Source organism: Camellia sinensis, chromosome 11 (genome assembly GCF_055761805.1).
Source record: "Camellia sinensis isolate YWXY chromosome 11, ASM5576180v1, whole genome shotgun sequence".
NCBI lineage: Eukaryota > Viridiplantae > Streptophyta > Magnoliopsida > Ericales > Theaceae > Camellia > Camellia sinensis.
The window spans coordinates 24,479,671-24,503,827 of NC_138971.1; positions in this window are offsets into that span (position 1 = coordinate 24,479,671).

Below are 24,157 nucleotides of genomic sequence, written 5' to 3' on the forward strand. Positions count from 1 at the left end.
AAGCCCGTCTCTCATGCCGTGAAGTAATGAATTGAAAAAGGAAAATGCTCCGGTGTGTCGCATCTATAGTATGTGATTTTATATAAAATTATATAAATTTATATAAGTGATCTTTTTAAAAATATATAAATTGAATATAAATTCACATAGATTTATCTGTTAATTTATATTCAACTTATATAATTTTACGTTAATTTGCATATGGTATACGTTGCAGCGGATAAATTTTCATTGAAGAAAAAAGCAACTTTAGAATTGAAGAACCAAAGCAAAATTAAAATTTGGAATTGATTCCCAATTTTCACGCACTTTTTTTGATTGTCAACCGCGATCTAATTTAATTTATACATACCATGACAGATGTTTTTTTAATAAAGAGTTTGAACTTTGAAAAACTTGTTTTAAAAATAATGTTATATAAATAAATAAAATTTATAATTTTTTTTTTACAAATTGATGTGACACTTATTTATTAATTATTAATATTTTATAGAGAAAATTATTGAAAAAAATCCAATTTAAGGAAGGTATAAAATATTAGATCCAATGGCTATTTTTTGTTGATGAGAAGTGAAATAATTTGATGAAAAGTTCTTTTATTATTTTGAATGATATGTTTTTTCCAATTTTACCCCTTATCTATCTGTTGAATTTTTCTGACTATCTGTTTAATTTTTTAGACTATTTGTTCAAATATTTTTTTATCTGTTTAATTTTTGACGATTTGTTCAAGTTTTTTTCCCTTATCTGTTCAAATATCTGTCCAAATAAAATCTATTTGTTAAAATTTATCTGTTCAAAAATTCCATTTGTTCAAATTCTAATAACTTTTTTCCTATCTATTGAAAATGAACCTAGATTGAATCTATAAACAATAAAATTTCACATTACATTCATAAAATTGAATAGATAGCATCCTCTATCTGTTTAATTTTTACTCCCTAGATCCGTTTTCTCTTTCCTCTCATCTCCCTAATACGTTCTGGTGCTTGAATGTCCAACCAAAGAAGAAGATTTGAACCTTATCTATTCACTTCAAACAAATCTGTGTTTGTGATCTGTTCAATATCTTCTTGACAAAACAAACAAAAATAAAAACAAAAGCAAAAATAAAAACAAAATTATATTTAAACAGATATAATAACAAGAAGAAGAAGACAAATAAATAAATAAATAAACAACAACAATAAAAATTCAAAACTGAGATTTTAAAAAAAAAAAATGTAAAACAGATATTCGTGCATTTTAACGGATCTGATCCTCACATCTGACTTGAACCTCACATCTTCATCCCCCATTGCCGTCAACATCACATAATCACATGCACAATAACATTGCATTATATCTATATAGAATGCCATTCAGAACCATCATATATTTGAGTATAGATTCAATAAAATAACTCGTTAAAATAATAAAAACAAACAAATAATTATAATTTTTTATTGATGAAAATATCAAAAAAAATATATATTTCATTGATAAATAATGTAAAGAAAATGAGATACAAATAGATTAGGCTGAAGCACGGATTTTTCATTATCATGTTTAAATGAGTAAGAAAGTAAAGTACATGATATAAAGATATAAGTGGTTTTGTTTTTAACTTCTTTTTTTTTCTCGGTATTTTAGACAATTTATGTATTATAAAATGATTGGCCTTTGAATTTGAGAGAACTATTTAACTTTGTAAGGTCTATCACAGATTTCGTTTTAATAATTCGAATCGTTTATTTTAAAGAATTTTCTGTGTATATCATCTGTAAAGAAAAATTAAATCGATGTGATAATCATAATAATTTTATTTTATTTTATTGAGTCTATCTTTAAAAAAACAACAAATGTATTTTTGAAATAGATCACTAAACGTATAAAATTGAATTTTCCTTGTCAGTTCCTCTTTTATAACTTTGTTTTATTTCGTAGGGTTGGGGAATCCAAGTCCAATGGCTTTGCATAATTTCTCCATTTCACACGTGTACACGTATGGGCCGACTTTTCAATTTTCTAGTGAGAAATAAAAAAAAATAATGTTCTAAATAAACGAATTAGTTAATTATTCATCAAAACTAAACTCCCAAATTTAATTTTAAAATCTATATTTAAATTTAAATCCTACTCCAATTGAACCTATAGCATCAAAACTTGTCATTTTAAACCCATATATCTAAACACTACGTAAGTTTTCTTTTTTTCTTTTTTTATTTTTCTTTTTTTAAACGCTACCATTTCTCAAGGGAAAAAAAAAATTCCATAACATTGATAGGTCATAGCATGCGGTTGAGCATGTTTCTCATGCCGTGAAGTCATGAATTGAAAAGTAGCTAGAATTGATGAACAAAAGCAATATTAATTTGGCTATTATAGTTTTGTAATGTTGGAACAAATACTGATTCCCAATTTTCAAACACTTTTTGATAGTCAATCGTGATCTAATTTAATTTATACATACCATGACAGTTTCTTCTATTTTTATTTTTATTTTTATTTATTATTATTATTTTTTAAATAAAGAGTTTGATTGAACTTTGAAAAACTTGTTCTAAAAATAATGTTCAATATAAACAAAATTTATAATAATTTTTTTTTTCAAACTGATGTGACACTTATTATGTTAATTATTAATCTTATATTAGTGCATTTGTAAAAGAAATTGATTTGTATAATATTTTTCTTTCTAGCCCAGAGCATCTCCAACGCTTTATTAAAATTTTCTTTAAGTTTGAGTAAAAATTTGATATAATATGATGCGCTCCAATTGTTTTATCAAATCTGATCGATTGTCCGGCCTAAAGTAAATTTTCAGCAAATCTTTCCCAATCCGGTCGTCCACCCAATTGTCTAGCCAATCGTCCACCAGATCAACTGGCAACAGTCACCAACGAAATTTGATGAAAGGTTAAACACTCTTTTGATTTGATGAAAAAAATATGATTTTCTTCATTTGATACCAAATTGATTAAACGGTTGGAGTATAATTTTTATCAATTTTTCATCAAAGATCTGTTGGAGGATTAGACATGGTCTTACCCACCCGGGGGGGGGGGGAAAGAAAAAAAGAAAAGGGACTAATCTTATGAACTTAAATTATTTATCAAAAAGTTTTATTTAACTTTTTGTAATATCATTGTAAAAATATTTTTTTAAAAATACAATTCAACTATTTATATTTCTTACATTATATTTCAACACAAAATAACATGATCAAATTGAAAATAAAGCAAAACTCACAAACAAATATCAATATATTCCAATCATTTATTACTTTGATAAATTTATTACTCCTTCTGTTTCAAAATAATAGTCTCTTTTGAAAAATTTAATTTTTTTGGTAGTACAATTATTATATTTAAAAAAAATTAATTTTTCAAAATTATCCTTTAATAGTACATTTTTTTAGGGAATATCAATTATCATAATTGTACTTTTTATGTTGTTAATAAATTTAAAAGAAAGGAAAATAACAAATTCATACAGTATTATTTTAGTTCTTGATTTTTGAAAAGGGACTAATATTTTGGAATAAATGGGGAATTGATCAGTAAATCCCATTTTGTGAACTTGTAATCCATAAGGTCCTGAATGTTTTCTTAGTGACTGGATGGTCCCTTAATTTGTTTGTTGACAGTTTTGCCACTGCTAGTATTATTGATTGACATTTGGTGTGGATTTGTATGGGATAAGATGAATAGGTGTTTGTATGTCACGCTGATCGAAAAAGCACACTAATACGTTTTTTTAATTTAGCAAATGTGTAACACTCAAAACATGAGACATGGGTTATGACGTGACGTGGGTTGTGTCACGTTTCGAATTTCCCATAGTTTGACCCTTTGTTTTCCAATTGCCATTTGTGACCCACGTTTGGACGTGAACCTTTTTGGGTGAATAATTTTTTGGGTAAATAATCGACGTGAACCTTACCAACAAATGAAGCTTGGATCATCACAGTATTTGGCTAAGAAGTAGAATTTGCAGAGATTGGAATCGTCGTCTCGGAGAGACAAGAATTGGTTTACGAAGTGCGAGACACGAAGTCGATTGGCCTCGTTGGAATCTGAATCAGGAAATGGAAATTCCTCGAAATTGATGTGGAGGTTGGAGAGGGAAGTCCAAACGTACCTCCATCATTTTGATAGTGCGGAGGTCTGAACTGCTGATTTGAGATCGTCCATGGAAGAGAGGATTTCGTGAAGAATTGAGTTTGGTAAAGTGCTGATTCTGTCTTCTTCTTCTTCTTCTTCTTCGCTATCAATTACTTGATTTTTCTTGTGATTTCTCGAATCACCACGGTGCACCATCACCTTCTACGACGACGACGACGACGACAACGGCTCTGTGTGTATATCAAAGAGAGGCTTGATTTCTCGAATCACATTTGTTGGATTGATTGATTGCTATACAACCCCATTTCGTAGCTCGAAATGGCGTGGGTCGAAAGGCCCGAATTGCTTTGTACACCCACCCCTTTTCTTTGTACACCCACTCTCCCTCTGTTCATCCCCTCCCTCTGGAAAACTCACACACACACACACAGCTCCGTTCATCCCCTCCCTTTGGTGTCATTTTTTTTTTTTTTTTTTAGAAGAAGTAGAAAATCAGAGGAGGAGGAGGACTGGAGGGGGCCCAATTATTAGGGTTGGAGGCGGAGGCAGGGGGCGGAGGCACGATCAGGCAGAGGCGACGAGCTGCGAGCTGCGACGGCGGGCGGAGGCGACGAACGAGCTACGAGCTGCAACGAGGACGGCGGGCGGAGGCGACAAGCTCTTCTCTCCTCTCCTCTCTCTTTCTCCCTCTCTCCTCCTCTTCCCTTCTGTTCTCCTGTGTTCAACGAAGTTCAATGAAGCAGAAAAAGAAAATCGCAAAACGATGTGGTTTTCAAATTTCGGGCCATTCGACCCTCACCTATTTCGAGCTACCACCTATTTTTCATTGCTATATCACTCTGTTTTTTTACCAGATTCTGTAGTGAAATGAACTGGGTTAGATCTTATGAGTCCTTTTGAGGGACTCATCTTTCTAATTCGATGGAAGCAATTGAATTGTTTATAGATCAATCTGAAGATTGTTTAGTAATTTGATTCAACTTTTACGGCATTGATGATTCCAAAATACTGAGCTTCTTCTTTGCCTTTGCCGGCGGTGGAGGAAGGTGGGATTTCGCGGAGGAAGAGAATAGCGGTGAGGCAGACGTGGGTCAGCAAACGTGGGTCAGCAAACGTGGATGAGCAAACGTGGGTCAGCAAACGTGGATGAGCAAACGTGGGTCAGCAAACGTGGATCAGCAAACCAGCACTGTAGTGTTCATCCATGTTCAAAACATGAGACCCAAATTACCAAACATGGATCGGCAAACGTATCCCACAACATTTGCATTCAATCCCAATATACACCTCTATAGAAAAAAAACAAAAAAAGGGCAAACCTGTCCACACACATATCACATAAATTCAAAATAGGGCCTAACTGTCCACAAAACATGCCAAACAGGACTTGTCAATCCAAAAGAATGAATATGGGACCAAATGGAGTAATAGATTGGTAAATAAGACTTTCTGATAATTTTCCCATAAAAAATAAAATAAGCGACTAATATTTTGAGACAGAAAGAGTAGTATAATTATTAATACCAAATAATCATTCCACAAATATAAAACACATTTAAAAAAATCTAAAAAAAATTCATTGTCAAAACAAAAAACAAATATGTAAAAAGAAAACTACTTAAAAATTTATAAATAAATAAGTCCAATCAATAAAATTCGGTGGTGCTACATGTATCAATTAGTGTACTAACTAGTGTATTAACATTAGTTATGACATTATTATTGATTCTACTTATTATACAAATTATAAATATCAAAATCTTCTTAAATTATATTACAATATTAATTGATATATTAATTGATACATATAGTATCATTCACTAAAATTTTCACATCTGGCTAGTTTGCATTGTGATTGGAAAAAATGTTATAAAAATATTAAATAATGTTATGACAGCAATATATACTAACAATATATTTGATGTCAGTCCTAAGACCTTAGTAAAGTAGGTGATTTGACCAATGGTGATTAATTTTATGACCTGGGACGATCTGGGAGGGTCTGGAACTGGAAGACAAGTTGGCTCCCTGACCAAATTACATACTTTGGGCAGTATTCTGCATTGACAAGTTAGCTCTTTGAATTTGAATGCTACGTTCTTCTACTGTCTACCCTTGAAATCGTAAGGTCATGAATTTCAATGGCACGTTCTTCTACTGTCTACCCTTGAAATCGGAATCACACACGGACGTTGGCGGGGGCACAATCTCAAACTTAGACAAATTTGTGCACCTTTTGACTAATTTTAAAACTTTAAAATGAACGACTTGAAAAAATTTTCAGTGGATAAAAATATTATTTGACCTATACTATTGGAAGTTTGGAGAAATTACCTGCTATCTATAAAAAAAGTGTATATATTTTTATAAAGGGTAAATTATAAACACACTCTTTGAAATTTGATTAAAAACGAATCGTTCCTGTAGTTTTGAAAATTATATCTCACCCCTTGAGGTTTCTAATTTCGTAATAAATCGCTCATTCTATTAATAAATTATCAAATTAATTAACAACTTTTAATGATATTAAAAATATATTTCAATTAATAAGTTATGTAATTTTATTATTATATAGGAGTGTAATTATGAGTTTCATTTTTTTAGTTAATTTTGTTAAATAAATTTTTTTAATAAGGTGGTATTTGTAATTTTTTAAATCACATGGGACAATCTGTATTTTAAGCAAACCTCAGGGAGTGTATTGTAATTTACCCTTTTATAAAAAATAAAAAAAATTACCCATTGGTGATAATTTAAAAAAAAAATTATTACATATATATGAAAAAAATTATGATTTTAATTATTAATATTTATAAACTTTACCATTTGTTTGTAATTGTTTATGCCTCTTGAAAATATATATAATTTTATTTTAGTTCCTAAAAATATAAATAAATTGATCTTGGCTCCTTTTAGACAATTTTTGGGTCTGCTAGAAGTTCAACTAGTACCTTACGTAAAGGCTCATAATTAAAAGAAATAAACAATTTAATATAACAAAAAATTATTATAATTAAAAAGAAATAATTAATCTAAACCGTCAGTTCTATATATATCATAGAGATAAAAAGATTGTTATTCGATTCTTTATCTTCTAGTTGAATTGGAACTAATGCCTATCTGATTCATCATTTGGACATAGTCTCAAAAAGCTTGTATCATAATTGATTAGTTCAATTGGAATTTACTTAGGGTTGTTGGTGCAACCTTCTATAAGTTTAAATTTATAATTAAAAAGTAGAACATAAAAATATTCCCTTTTCTATTTCTGATAATGAGCATTGTTATTCTTTATTCTTTTTTTTTTCTTTTTCTTTTTTTTAATAGATATTGGATATTGCTATTCAAGACAAAAAAATTATACTCACTTTTCAAGTCTAATGATATTGTAATCAATTAAGATATTAAAAGCAACATACTCTCTCTCTCTCTCTCACGTATTTTTTCTATTTATCGATCAATTATATCACTTATACACATTATTGGGTGTATAAAATGGATTTAGAAAGTAAGTTTGTCTATAATTTTCCTAAATTATTTTTTACCAAACATGCATGAACATGTGAGACACGCATTAAGCACATGTGGTGGGTGTTGCCGCAGCATCCGTGTTGTGACACTCTTACGGAATTTGTCTTGAACTTATTTGGTAATTCAAATCGTTCATGTTATAGGATATATTGAACATAATTTTTACAAAAAAAAAAAAAAAAAGAGTTTAATCGGACTTCTATAATCTTATGATCAAACCTTAATTATTTTTTACAAAATTATTAAAATCATGTTAATCGTTTATTTTTTAAACGTGAATGTATGGGGTTACAAATGCCTAATTAATTTTATTTTTTTTATGAATACTCTACTTAACGAACCATACAATATGAATAATTCAGATCATTAAAATAAATTCGGGACATACCTCCACTAGTTTCACAGCACCAAGCCCGCTTCGATGTTTAATGGATTTTGGGTTTTTGTTAAAAAAAAGAAAGAAGGTAAATTACAAATACATCTTTTGAGTTTTGTTTAAAATACAAATTGTTTCCTGTGATTTTAAAAATTATATCCCACCCTTGAAGTTTTAATTTCGTAACAAATGAGCCATTTTATTAATAAATCCTCAAGTCCATCAACAGTATTTTATGATGTCAGAAATACATTTCAATTTATGATTCAAGTAATTTTATTACTGTTTAGGAGAGTAGTTAGGAATTTCATTTTTTTTAGTTAATTTTATTAAATAAAAAATTCTGGTGATGGGGTATTTATAATTTTTCAAACTATATGAGAGAATCTGTATTTTAAGCAAATCTCAGAAGAATATGCTCCCCTCCATACCTCATTTCTCCATACCTTTCCATACTCTTCTTATAGGTTTCAATCCGGACCCACATCGATAATCTAAACTATTTATCTCATATGCTCCACAATAAAAGTTATCCATGAAAAAAAAATCAATTTCATCAGAAAATTATAAATACAAAAATAAATCGCATTTTGTTTTATAAAATAAATAGTTAAATATAATTAAATTTAAACAATATATTTTATAAACAAAATGCAATTTGTTTACATATTTATTGTTGTTCGATAAAGCTAAAATTTTACATGAATGACCTTCATTGCAGGGCCTACGAGATAGACAGTTTGAATCATCAATATAGGTCTGATTGAAACCTACAAGAAGAATATGAAAAAGTATAGAGAGAAGAGGTATAAAAGGGTGTTTATCCCAATATGAGAAGGTGTATTTGTAATTTATCAAAAAAAAAACAAAGTCAAAACTTCAATTCTGAAAACGTGAGGCACACACTGACGGATGTAGGGGAACATTTTCTAGAGAAACAAACACACAATTCTGCGGCGGTATCGAATATCATAATTGATTAGTTCAATTGGAATTTACTTAGGGTTGTTGGGTGAAACCTTCTATAAGTTTAAATTTATAATTAAAAAGTAGAACATAAAAATATTCCCTTTTCTATTTCTGATAATGAGCATTGTTATTCTTTATTTATTTTTTCTTTTTTTTGAATAGATATTGGATATTGCTATTCAAAACAAAAAATTATACTCACTTTTCAAGTCTAATGATATTATAATCAATTAAGATATTAAAAGCAGCATATTCTCTCTCTCTCTCTCTCTCTCTCTCTCTCTCTCTCTCTCTCTCTCTCTCTCTCTCTCTCTCTCTCTCTCTCTCTCTCTCTCTCTCTCGTATTTTTTCTAATTATCGATCAATTATATCACTTACACACATTATTGGGTGTATAAAATGGATTTAGAAAGTAAGTTTGCTTATAATTTTCTTAAATTATTTTTTACCAAACATGCATGAACATGTGAGACACGCATTTAGCACATGCGACGGGTGTTGCCGCAGCATCCGTGTTGTGACACTCTTACGGAATTTGTCTTGAACTTATTTGGTAATTCAAATAGTTCATGTTATAGAATATATTGAACATAATTTTTACAAAAAAAAAAAAAGAGTTCAATCGGACTTCTATAATCTTATGATCAAACCTTAATTATTTTTTACAAAATTATTAAAATCATGTTAATCATTTATTTTTTAAATGTGAATGTATGGGATTACAAATGCCTAATTAATTTTATTTTTTTTTATGAATACTATACTTAACGAACCTGTGTGGGTAATTTTCCGACCACATTGCCCGCCTAGTAATCAGCTGGAGAGCACCGGCAGAATAGATGGCACATGACTGACCTGCAATCGAAATATAAGAATCCCGCGGTGGTTTCGACCACCCGGGGGCACTCCAACGGTCAAGTCAGTATATCTCTCAAAGATAAATCAAGTACTAAACTCACAAGCTTGAGTATCAAAAGCATACCTTAGACCCATGGGGGTGCCTCTCTTTTATAGCCAATACAATCCTAGTCTCAATAGGAGCCTGGCCCTAATGGACTTAGGATTACTGCTAATCTGGGACTCCCATTGGGATTAGGATAAACTCCCTAAGAGTCTTATCTTTACCCAAACTGAAGTCTTCTCCCAATCTAAGACTCTTGTCCATATCCAGGTTGAGTTCCCTCTTCATTCTAGGACTCTTGTCCCTTATCCGCTTATCTCAGATTCCGATATCTTCGGAGATAACCTCGGCCTTGCCGAGATCACATCGGCGTCACGACCAGGACACGTGGCACCTCGGCTGACACATCGGCGTCACCTTGCCACGTGTTGGTACTCAGAAAATATATCCCCACAACTGCCCCCTAGGTTCTATTACCTCGGCATTTTGAGGTGATGGAACGTACACTGTTCGTTCATCTGTGCCCCTCTGTTCGAGATCAAACTCGCCGATCTCAAAGTTCCCTGGACTTTACTGTCCACTGGTGTCAAGAATCAAGTTTCATGCTTTCCAAGCTGCTTGAAATCGCACCTCCTAGCCAAGGTTCTGGTTCCATTAATTCGTAAACTCCAAGAGCTTTGCAACTACTCCACTCACACTCTCTGGTGAGTTTCCGATTTCCAGTCATCTATTTGACTCCGGCGATTTTCATATCGGCGTTCATTTCATTTGGTAGGTTCATAAACTCTTTACTTGCTATTAAGCTTAATCTTTCATAACTCTTCTGAATCTGTTTACTTGCCATCTGTGGCCTTCTGTTCTCGTCTGTCTTCAAGTTTTTGATTTCTTATTGGTAAAATGCCTGGAACTGTTCTTTGTCATATACGCTTTCTGTTGCTAGCATCATGTCTGGTTCATTACTTCCTTGTTCTTCACATACTTACTTAGTGCCTGTGTACTTGGCTTTATTCTTTGAACTTTGTCATCTTCTTGACTTATGTTTTTTCTCTTCTTGCTTTTCTTGTTGTATTTCCAGATTCTTGCCTTCGTTTCTGTTTTCTGCATAGTCTTAGAACCACGTCCCTTCTTGAAATTGTTGTCGAGATAATGGTAGAGAAGCTCTTCCAGCTGACTGCCAATACTGAACCATCGTCAACCGTTTGAAGTAGATTAGTCCGACGTCCTTGCCTTAGTCCCTAGTTCTTGGGGTCTTCATCTTTGTACTTTTGTTTTTTTTCAGATGTCACCTTTTTTGCTTCTGAAAAATGTCTGTTATTGGCCGATGTTAACATCCCTTACTCCTTGATTATCATTCCTTTTTCCACTGTATTTGATAGCCATGTCGGGTAATTGACTTCTTGGATGGCCTTAGGCTCTAGAAGTCTGTCTACTTCTTCCTCTACTGCTTCGACGTGCATCAACGTCGGTCCTCTTGCTCGTTGGATTACAGGTTTGGCCGACCTGTCGACGTTCAGTTGGTGGCAAGTGACCTCGGGGTCAATGACAGGCATTTCGTAAGGTGTCCAAGCAAATACCTCAATGTTTGCTCTCAAAAAAAAGCTTCCAATTCCCTTTCTTCTTCTTCGGCTAAGCCTGAGCCGAGAAGAAAAAAGTGTTCTTCATCCCCCTCTTGGACGAGGATTTTCCTCAGTGCCTCTTCACTCTTCTCGGCTGGCTCCTTGCCGATATCATCTAGGACCTCTATGTCCTCGTTTTTCAATCTTTGCCTTCTCTGGTTCTCGAATGCTGCAGGTGGATTTCATTGCTGCCATGGAGCAATTCTCCGCCAGCAGTTGATCCCCTCTGACTTCTTCAATCCTATGTTCTGTTGGGAACCGCAATAGTTGATGCAATGTTGAGGGAACTGCCCCCATTGCATGCAACCATGATCTTCCCAAGATTTGTAAGGAGATGGAGTGTCGATCACCATGAATTCTGTCTCGATCTTCTTCTAACTGCTCTTGCATGATTCTATACTTAGAATATTTTGCATGTCTTTCATACTTTGCCTCCTTTGTGCAATCTTCTCGGGGTTACATGCCTCGGGTATAATAGCTACAAAACTTTTACTTCGGCAAGATACTGACCTGCAAACTTTTCATAAATTCTAACAAGTGTGAAACATATACTACTCAATGTTAACTTTGCAAACTTTTTCTCAAGTTTCAACAAGTGTTTAAACGGTGATCTCGGTCTAGCCTACTTGTAAATTGCTACAAATTTCAACAAGGATTAACATAACAAGTGTTAAATAATAATCTATTTGTAAATTGCTACGAATTTCAACAAGTGTTTAAACAACATACTTAGCTTTTTCCTCAACCTGTAAAGTGCTGCAAATTTTAACAGATGGTCATATGCCGGCTTAACGTTATCTTATAAATTGCTACAAATTTCAACAAGTGTTAAGCATCTTCTTTGGTTTAACCAACCTGTAGATTGCTACAAGTGTTTAGCAATAACCTCGGCTTTGCTTCAACTCGTAAATTGCTACGAATTTAAACAAGCGAAGAGAAACAGTAATCTTGGCTTAACTTCAACTTGTAAATTGCTACAAATTTCAACAAGTGAAGATAAGGAATAATCTCAGCTTAACTTAAACTTGTAAATTGCTACGAATTTCTACAAGTGAAGATAAGGAACCATCTCAGCTTAACTTCAACTTGTAAATTGTTACAAATTTCAACAAGTGATGATAAGGAACCATCTCGGCTTAACTTTAACTTGTAAATTGCTACAAATTTCAACAAGTGAAGATAAGGAACCATCTTGGCTTGACTTCAACTTGTAAATTGCTACAAATTTCAACAAGTGAAGATAAGGAACCATCTTGGCTTGACTTCAACTTGTAAATTGCTACAAATTTCAACAAGTGAAGATAAGGAACCATCTGAGCTTAACTTCAACTTGTAAATTGCTACAAATTTCAACAAGTGAAGATAAGGAACCATCTCGGCTTAGTTTCAGTTAAGCATCATCTTAGCTTAACTTCGGTTAAGCATCATCTCGGCTTAACTTCGATTAAGCATTGTCTCGGTTTAACTTCGGTTAAACATCATCTGGGCTTAACTTCGGTTAAGCATCATCTCGGCTTAACTTCAGTTAAGCATCATCTCGGTTTAACCAACTTGTAAATTGCTACAAATTTCAACAAGTAGTAAACATATTCTTCTTCTCTCTGCCCCCCCAGTGTGAACTTAAAATCCACTTGGGTTCTCATCATACATGTAGCTTCGACGTTGTCGCTGAGATTTAATTCAAGCCGAGGTGGTCGGCCTTGGTTTCTCTATTGATCTTACTTGGCTCCAACCTGAGTTTGATTTTCGGCCTCGCATCGGCGAGCCGTTTCTCTTTTCTTGTTCCGACGCCTTTGTTCCCAGCATGTCCTCCTCTGCCCTAGCATACTTCTCAATTCTGGCCAACTTTAGTCTGATCTTGTGTTTTTCCTTTTTATCTTCTGGGATCTGAGATCTGCTCATTGTGCTCTTCTCTTCTCAGACTCAGGTGCCGAGATCTTATCTTCTGGAATCTTGGATCTGCTCACTCAGGTTGAGCTTTTCTTTTTTCAGACCTACTCATCTAGGCCGAGATCATGTCTTTTGGGATCTGGGATCTGGGATTTGCTCACTCAGGTTGAGCTCTTCTATACTTGAATGTTATCTCCTTGGGAGCGCTCATGCCCCTTGTCTTTGCATCCCTTCTGGAAGGGTCTTCGTTCCTCCGCAGGTATCTATCCTTCCATACCTGGAGGTCATCTTCGTTGTAGTATCCGCTTCGATCTGTTGTCTTTGGTGCGTCACCTTCCTGGCCGGCGTCTTTCACTCCGTGACTCTGGTCACGAGTTTTTGTGTTGCGATCATCCCCTTTAATGTCGAGATCGATAGGTCTCTCACTCCCAGTAGGAGCATTGTCTCCAATCTGATCCTTCTGTCCATCATTGGCCATCTATTCTTCTTTCTTTCCTACAGACGGTGCCAAATTGTGTGGGTAATTTTCCGACTACACTGCCCGCCTAGTAATCAGCTGGAGAGCACCGGCAGAATAGATGGCACATGACTGACCTGCAACAGAAATATAAGAATCCCGCGGTGGTTTCGACCACCCGGGGGCACTCCGACGATCAAGTCAGTATATCTCTCAAAGATAAATCAAGTACTAAACTCACAAGCTTGAGTATCAAAAGCATACCTTAGACCCATGGGGGTGCCTCTCTTTTATAGCCAATATAATCCTAATCCCAATAAGAGCCTGGCCCTAATGGATTTAGGATTACTGCTAATCTGGGATTCCCAGTGGGATTAGGATAAACTCTCTAAGAGTCTTATCTTTACTCAAACTGAAGTCTTCTCCCAATCTAGGACTCTTGTCTATATCCAGGTTGAGTTCCCTCTTCATTCTAGGACTCTTGTCCCTTATCCGCTTATCTCGGATTTCGATATCTTCGGAGATAACCTCGGCCTTGCCGAGATCACATCGGCGTCATGACCAGGACACGTGGCACCTCGGCTGACACGTCAGCGTCACCTTACCACGTGTTGTTACTCAGAAAATATATCCCCACAGAACCATACAATATGAATAATTCAGATCATTAAAATAAATTCGGGACGTACCTCTACTAGTTTTACACCACCAAGCCCGCTTCGATGTTTAATGGATTTTGGGTTTTTGTTAAAAAGAAGAAAGAAGGTAAATTACAAATACATCTTTTGAGTTTTGTTTAAAATACACATTGTTTCCTGTGATTTTAAAAATTATATCCCACCCTTGAAGTTTTTAATTTCGTAACAAATGATCCATTTTATTAATAAATCCTCAAGTCCATCAATAGTATTTTATGATGTCAGAAATACATTTCAATTTATGATTCAAGTAATTTTATTACTGTTTAGGAGAGTAGTTAGGAATTTCATTTTTTTAGTTAATTTTATTAAATAAAAAATTCTGACGATGGGGTATTTATAATTTTTCAAACTACATGAGAGAATCTGTATTTTAAGCAAATCTCAAAAGAATAAGCTCCCCTCCATACCTCATTTCTCCATACCTTTCCATACTCTTCTTATAGGTTTCAATCCGGACCCACATCGATAATCTAAACTATTTATCTCATATGCTCCACAATAAAAGTTATCCATGAAAAAAAATCAATTTCATTAGAAAATTATAAATACAAAAATAAATCGCATTTTGTTTTATAAAATAAATAGTTAAATATAATTAAATTTAAACCATATATTTTATAAACAAAATGCGATTTGTTTACATATTTATTGTTGTTCGATAAAGCTAATATTTTACATGAATGACCTTCATTGCAGGACTTATGTGATAAACAGTTCGAATCATCGATATAGGTCCGATTGAAACCTACAAGAAGAATATGAAAAAGTACAGAGAGATGAGGTATAAAAGGGAGTTTATCCCAATATGAGAAGGTGTATTTGTAATTTAGCACAAAAAAAAAAAAAAAGTCAAAACTTCAATTATGAAAACGTGAGGCACATACTGACGGATGTAGGGGAACATTTTCTAGAGAAACAAACACACAATTCTGCGGCGGTTTCGAATACCATTATGATGAAGCGAGCCTAAAGATAAGGTCGGTAGCGACACTTTTTTTTTTTTTTTGATCAATCGGTGGTTTCTTGTTTCCGCATTCAATTTTCTGTGGGTTTCTAAAAAGTGGATCATTCAGACCCCCCAATCCAAGCAAGTATATGCTTAAACTAGGTCATTTTTCGTAGGCCACTATGTAAAGTTGGTGACTTGGCAGTAATTGATTGGTTCAAAGTTTATTAAAAAAAACATTAAATGGTCGATTATTGTCTGTTACCATAGGTTAGGGACAAGATCACCATTTCTCAAAGTCTTCGATTATAAGTTCGCTTTAATAATTGAATCAAATCTTTTTGTAAAACTTTATGATTGTTTTTAAAAAATTAGGTTGATTTAATAATTATTACCATATTATCTCGCTATATTTTGTCTTAAAAAAAAATATATTTTTAAAATTATTTTTATGATAGTATTGAAAAAAAATATAAAAATAATTATAGGATTAATTTAATATATATATATATATATTTTTTTATGGATCTAACTATTGGCACACGGCTTGTAGTGGCTCCTACACGCCCACTGCATAGTCTAGTACACATTCATAGGAATGGCAACGGGGCGGGGCGGGGCGGGGCGGGGCCGGGGATCGCACTCCCCGTCCCCGATCCCCGAAGCTACAAAACTCCCCGTCCCCGTCCCCGTCCCCGTCCCCGATCCCCGACGGGGAACCCATCACCCCCCCACCCCCGCCCCCAACGGGGATCGGGTTTTCCCGATCCCGAAAAATCCCCGTAGCTCCCTCAACATCATTTTCATCAACATCATTTTCCTCATCAACGGCAACATCATCAACCACAAAAAAAATAATAATAATAATAATAATATGGAGACAAACATATTATAAACACAGTGACAAATACACATACATGTATATACATAAATGGTGGGATCTGATCTTCTCAGATCTGAGATGTGAGATGTAAAATTTGCGGTGGTGTGGTGGAGATGGGATCTACTCAGATCTGCCCAGATCTGTCGTGGTAGGAACCGAAGCCGGAGTACGAAGGTTTGGCAGTGGCGCGGAGGAGGAGGAGGAGGAGGCGGCGACGGAGGAGGGTGTGCGCACTGCTGCGGAGGAGGAGATGACGCCATCGCCACTGGGGAGAGGAGATCGCACTGTCGCCACTGCAAAGAGGAGATCGCACTCGCCACTGGAAAGAAGAGAGAGTGAGAGAAGATAAGAGAGAATGTAATATGTAAGTGAGAGAGAGTGTTGACCCAAACATATATCATATAATATATAATATATAATATTTAATATTTAAATAGAGGGGCTGCTCCTGTGTTGTTCAACCAAACCAAGCCGTAAACATATATATATATATATATATATAATATAAATCGGGGCTAACGGGGCGGGGGGCGGGGCCGGGGATGAAATGTGTATCACCGTCCCCGGCCCGAATGTCACCGGGGATTGAATTTCGAATACCATCCCCGTCCACACGGGGATATTTTTCAGGAAAAAACCATTCTTATCGGGGACGGGGGGTCGGGTCCCCGTCGGACCGGGTTCAAATTGCCATCCCTACACATTCATGAATTGTAGGAGAGTTGTGCTCTTGAGAAAATTTACCACAACGGTTGGCGTTCGGTTAAGCTGGTGAAGCTTATTATAGATTCTATTATAATAATTTAAATCAATTTATCTTTTGAGTCCTTTAAATAGATTATTCATAAAAAAAAGTGAAAATTAAATTGATTTGAAAATAAATAATTTTATTATAAATCTTTTAAGTTAATGTGGGAGGTAAATCTGAATTACAGTTCCCTTGAATCCGAATAAGATTACAGCACGACTACCAAACTTGACTAGGATAGAGTTGGTTGGAACGACCGAACTTGTACACCTCAGAAACGAGCAAGACTGAAAGTCAGCTCATTGGTCTGAACTGTTTCTTGGGTTTAGATTAGAAATTCGAACAGCCAAACCAAGTCAACGCCAGGTCCAACAAATGCAGACCAACCACTCTTAAAAATTCGTAAACGTGGGATATGATCTCACGAAAAGTGGAACGGACATGAGGAGTGGCAGGAAAGTCTCAATCGCCCCCGACGGTCACTTTTTGAGTATAAGCATAGTGATCTAATTAAAAGAGAGGTACACAACAATTTCTAGTTACACATTCATACTTCGGTGTTTAAACTCATACTGACTTAGGCATCTGAGATTTTTCTAACAGACCACCAGTCGGAATACCTTGTTTTTCTTCAGTATTTTCAAGCACTATATATGCAAATTCACGCTAGAGGGTCGTCGTTGTCGAGTGTGGTAATTTTTTTTCCACACAATTAATAATCTAAAAAAATATAATCATAAATTTAACTTATAAATAACCAGTAGCAAATCCATGCTATGCATAAAAATTTTAAAAAATAAAATAAAAAATAAAAAATTCAAAATATAAGTTTTAGATTTTAATAGTTCATATTTTAGTTTTCTGTTTTTAAATTAATTTATGTACGAAATAAATATCTCAAAATAGTTATGTGTATGCTACATTTAAGTTATATTTTGTGAAGATAAGTTATTTGAAAAAAAATTACAAGAAAATTACAATTAAGAACAATACTTAGACATTTTGTTTGACGAATTAAATTAAGTTTATCAAAACTTTGTTAGAAACTCAAGTTTACACATTTATATTAAGAAAACTAGTATTTATCAAAACGATTATACCATTCACTATACCAAACCTTCTAAATAACATGAAATTATGTTAGAATTTTATACCTTAGAAAAATTATGTTAGAAATGTGGTCGAAAAAGGAAATTGTGCTAGAGTAATCTAGAGACAAAGGGCTTGTTTGGTTTGTTTTTGAGAAATATGTTTTGAGATAAAAAGTACAAAATTTGTTTGGTTTGGTTTTTTTTCAAAAGATGTTTTGAAAAATTATTTTGAGAGAGAGTTTTGGAAAAAAGTGATTGATTTGATATGTATGAGAGAGAGATTTGTTTGCAAAACTTGTAAACCAAACAAGTTTTGGAAAAAAAAATTTGGAAAAATTTGTTTGGTTTGATTACTTTTGAAAACTTATTTGTAGAGAATTTTTTCCAAAAATTTTTGAGAAACACAAACCAAACAAAATGTTTGGAGCAAATGGCATTTCGTTGATAAAATTAAATGTTTAAATTTAAAATTTAAAATTTTAATTTGAGTTTATATAGAAAAGTTTTCAAAATATTATCATCTACAATTATTTAATATATATATATATATATATATAAGTTGGTGGAATTTAGGCAATATGCCTATGTGTTCGATTAATTTATTAAATCACCATGAATTTGCTTTTATTCTTAGAAGTACTAAATTATTGTTTCATGGGAGATAAATAACAATAGTATAAATGAAGTATTTATTCTTGCTTATGAATAAAATTGATTAGATTTAAATATGTTAATTAAGTCCAAACAAATTAATTTACATGATAATAATTTTCTCACAAATGATTAAACCGCTTAAGTAAATTTACAGTGTCAATTGTTTTCAGGAAGAAATTAGTGAAACATCCTCTCTAACTTTTGATAGTAGAAGATGTCCAATATTTTTTTTCTTATTAATTAGCATCCCCTCCATAATATTATTAAAGAAATTTCTCATTGAAAATCTAAAATTTCTCTATGAAGAGAAATTTCTTTGTGCAAAAATTTCTCTGTAAAAATGTTGAGAGATTCCAACTGCTATGAAAATATTATATGTTATTTATCTTATAAAATTTAATATCAGGGACCTTAAATTAAACCCCCCCCCCTTTTTTTATCATGTTATGTTTAAATATGCATTGTTTGATTAAAATTTTCACAAATATAAATTAGGAGAAAAAATGTATGAGTTCTGTATTTATAATTTAATTATGCTTACACAATTTTTATTTATTTATTTTAATTGTGATACTTGCGTAGAATATGTCTAAATATACTTGTATTTAAAGTAACTAACTAAATATGAACATTTTGATTACATGAATTTTTTCTATTGTTGAAATTTAAATTAAGTTTATGTGTCATTAAAGATTTTCTAAAGGAACAAATTTAAAAAACTTGGAAATGTACATAACTTATTATGTTATTAAAACAAAACAATACCAAATTAGAAAGAATAAATATTTCCATATTCATAAATATACATTATTTATTGTGATATAAAATAATAACTAACTAGAAAAAGACCAATATTATTTTCACACATGTATTTTTGTATTTTAAGAATTAGAGAAATTGTAAAAAATAATTTAGAACTTTCAAATACAAAAATCTTTTAACGTTTTGCAATTATATATAGTATAGAAATATATATACTATACAAGATCTAAATGTGATATTTAATTCAAGCCTTTAATCCATTAATAATTGTAAAATAATTGTGTGAACACGAGAGAAAAGATGATTAAATACATTGTGGAACAAATATGTATATATAGAGGGAGGTAGGACTTCTCCCTTGTCTATTTTATGAATTAGACAGTGTTATTAGACCCGTAAGGCCCACCATCAGTTTCATTTCGATAATCTGAACCGTCAACTTGTAGAATTTGTAGAGTACTTCATCCCTATAAAAAATCACGTTGATTGGATATCAATAGGTACTTGATCAGAGCACATTTTCATCAACCATTTATTTATAAAATTATATTTACCATTGACAAAAATATGATCTGATTAAGGGGTTATCTGTTGGAGATTTCCTAAAAAGCTTCAAAACTTTATTTGCGTTTATTTACTATTTATTATTTTATTTTATTATATTATTTGTATTTACTTATTTGCATATTTATTTTTGTGATGTTCCAAGTTCTTTTTAAAAACAAATCAAGTATTTCAATCTAGAATTTCCTCTTCTTTTGATCATCCTTACTATTTTGGAACTTTATGAGTCTTTTGTTGTTGTCTGTTCTTTCTCTTGAGTATTCAAGTACATCCTAATGTGTTTTGGGGTATTGTTGTGCATTTGTGGATGTTGGAGTGAGTCTGGGATTAATGTGAGTGCATTAAGGTGGTTGATGTCTTTGTTTTGAGTTGGAACTGCTCGAGCAATACTTTCGTTGCTCAAGCGGTGATGTCGTCTTTTCAATATCTTGTTTTGCAGTCTAAACTACTGAGAGTGTGTATTCTTCACTTGAGGGATGTTTCATAGCTCGAGTGGTCTTTTGCAGGTAGGAGAGAGATTCTGGGAGTATGCTTTCACCGCTTGAGTGATCTGTTTACAGATGAGAGAGATTTTGAGAATTTGAATTCATCGCTTGAGCAGTCTGTCCGCAGTTTGTTCTGGAAAATGTATCCAATCACTTAAAAGTTAAGCCCTTATATACTTTCTTTTCACTTTTCACTTCACTCTCTCTCACACACTCTCTCTCTCTCTCTCTCTCTCTCTCTCTCTCTCTCTCTCTCTCTCTTCTCACATCTCTCTCTAGAAAACCCTCCATCCACCTCATCGATTTCCTTGATCTTTCCAAGTCCATTGGGTTTTTGACCCTAATGCCTTCATTAATATTGGGGAGCTCATCAAGGACAACGTTGTGTACGGTGGAGATCGATTTTCAACGCCATTGATTTTAAAGCCTTTCTCACCTTTTCATCATAATTCTTGAGGTAGGGAGTTTATTTGAGTTATATATATGTTTTAGCATGCCTTCTTTATCCTTGCTTAGATCTTGTGTACAGGGTTTGAGATTTGAAAATGTTGAAAAGTGACTTATATCATGATAAAGTTCAAATAAAAATAATGGTTTTATGAACTTGTGAATCTCTTAGAAGCCTATGGAGGAAAATGTCTTAAAAATGAAGGAAATATCCGCTTTTACTCAAATCCTGGATTTGGAAAAAATTATGAAAAGTTAGATTTTGTGAAATAATTATGAAGTTGTTGGAAGTTTCTTAGAAAAGGATGATGAAATTTCTTTCATTGTTGTTAGATTGAGATATCCATTGGATGGACAAACTTTGTGTTAAAATTTTTTTATGATAGCATGATTTGTGTATGCTTGGATTATGAAATGAAAATGAACATTGATTGTGAATATGAAATGATATCATATGTCATATGGATATGGATTTTTAATTATGATTTGAGCAACTGTTGAGAATTGTAGAATGTAACGATGGAACTTTATAATTGCATCTCATTTCATTCATTTTGTATAGTTTTGAATATCATTTATTATAGCTATGCCTTAGGAATTGATTTATTGTTTTGAGAAAACAATTGAAGATCTTGAAATGTTTTTGAGGTAAATACGTTTGGTAAGTCCAGATAGGGGGTGTAAATGGTTTTGTTTAAGTTGGCTTGAGTATTTAGGGTGAAAGACCAAAAACACACACGAATGAGGTACCACGTGCCTTCCAGTTATAAGTCGGTAAAGTGGGGGATTGATAGTGTTTGTTATACCTACTTGTAGACACCAGCCTAGGGATTACTTGAGTCGTATTTGCCACCCCGTATTTAAAGTTTTTAATTTATCGAGACAATGAAGTGTCTTTAAAAGATCATTGTACATGAATTTTAGCAGAATAAAACTTGTGATTTTGAAACATGGCATGACATTTGCATTCATGCATATGAGACTGCTTAAATATATATACTTTGTTAAGATATCTCTACTAAGCTTTATGATCACTCTTAGTGGATTTGTGCCAAAAAAGATGTGGTGATTCCGCCTAATTGAAGGTGTGGAACGCCTTGAGAGCACGAGGCTTTCTTTCTTTTGTGATCTTTGGCAAGCCAAGGGCTTAATGTGTATGGGTTTGACAACCATTTTTGTATAACCAGGCTTAAGCCTTGGAACTTGTAACCTTTGGGCATTTAATTTGTTGCTATTTTTTTTTTCTTTTTACTTTTATATTGTCACACATGCTATGGATTCATTCATTTAGAAGATTGAATATGTATCGCTTGTAGACACTTTTGTATACCTCTCTTCTGAATGAAATACTAATTGAGAGAATTGATTAATCAACTTAAGATAGTTTATTGGATGGTATAATCTGACATATTTTTATGTCAATTATTTGGGGGCGTTACAACTTGGTATCAGAGCTATCGGATTTGAATACTTGGAGCTCGCGGGAAGTGTTTTACCACAATGGGTTCATTCCGGTAAATTAGGAGATGTTCCATGTTTTAAGTGTTATGTGATAACATTCTTACTTGACTAGATGAGTATGAGATTGAACTTTTAGGATATTGTTTGTGTATATTAAATCCCTTGAAGTCTCATTAGAAGGGCACCTGATCAATGTTTATTTTAATGGGAACTCTCGATATTTCGTGGGACAAACATTATTTTGAATGAGTAATTCGTATGTGTTTATGTGGCTAAGTGCTTACATGGAGTGAAACTAAGTGTTTATGTGAATTGAAAGCTTGTTAATTATTGTAGATGAACGTGTGAGTTTTGGTTGCGAGCGCATATGTGATGGTGTGCTAAGTTATTCGTTATTGTCCTTAATTAGGATGTTAGGAAGAGGTCTAGCGTGTGGTAGTAGAGGCGGAAGGCAGGGTAGGCCTTGTTGAGGTGTTCATAACGTGTCAATCCATGAGGTTCCGGTACAAGAGGAAGGGTTCAGCCAAGTTGATGTGGCCGACCAAGCGGCTTAAGCAAATATGGCAGAGCAAATGAGACAAGTTAGAGTCTCGGAACAAGCGGGTCAAGTAGCTATGGGTGCCTTAACTTGAGAGATAGCGGGGGCCTTGAGAGAATTAATGAACACCTTGAGGGAAAAGAATCAAGCCCGAGAGAATGCCATAGAGACTAGGACGACTTTTCTTACCAGAGAATTCTTGTTGGCAAAGCCAGATGAGTTTCATGGTGGTCTGGAGCCCAAGAAGGCGGATGAATGGTTAAAGCAAACCGTGAAGCCATTTGAAATGCTTCACATTGAGGATTGAGTTTAGGGTGACTCTAGTGAGTTACTATTTAAATGGAGATGCGGGCCAATGGTGGAAATATGCCAAAGGCACAGTTGGGCCGATATGGGAAACTTTTGTCATTGCTTTCCAAGATAAGTACTTGCCTTCTACAGCTAGGGAGAGACTGAGGCAGGAGTTTCTAAACCTCATACAACTAAACATGACTGTGGCCAAATCTAAAGAGCCCTTTACTAGTTTGTTCCAGTTTGCACCAAAGTTAATAGTGACAAAGCAATGTCATTGCATTGAGTTTGAGAAGAGGCTCAAGACCAAAATTTTGTTTAAGGTTGCCGGGAACATGATCCGAAACTATGATCAACTTATGGAGGGAGCGACACATGTGGAAATTACTGTGCAGGCCGAACATAAGAGGATTTGGGATTCAAGGCCTAGATGGCATAACACATGGGGGGACTTCAGGCTAAGCAAAAAGTATAGGGGCTCTGTTTTATCTCAGTCCCAGCCATATCAGATCAGATCCACCTTTCAATTGCCTAGTACGGGCATGGGAAAGAACATTCTTGGCAAAGTTACTTGTTTTAAGTGTGGCCAACAGGGCCACAAGGCCAATGCCTGTCCATAGAAAGGAGGAGGACAGTAGATACCACCACCACCACCTCCTAACTAATCCCAGAATTAGTCTCAAAGTAGAGGACAATGACCTATTTACCTTTAGTGTGGTCAACCAGCGCATCAAGGTTGA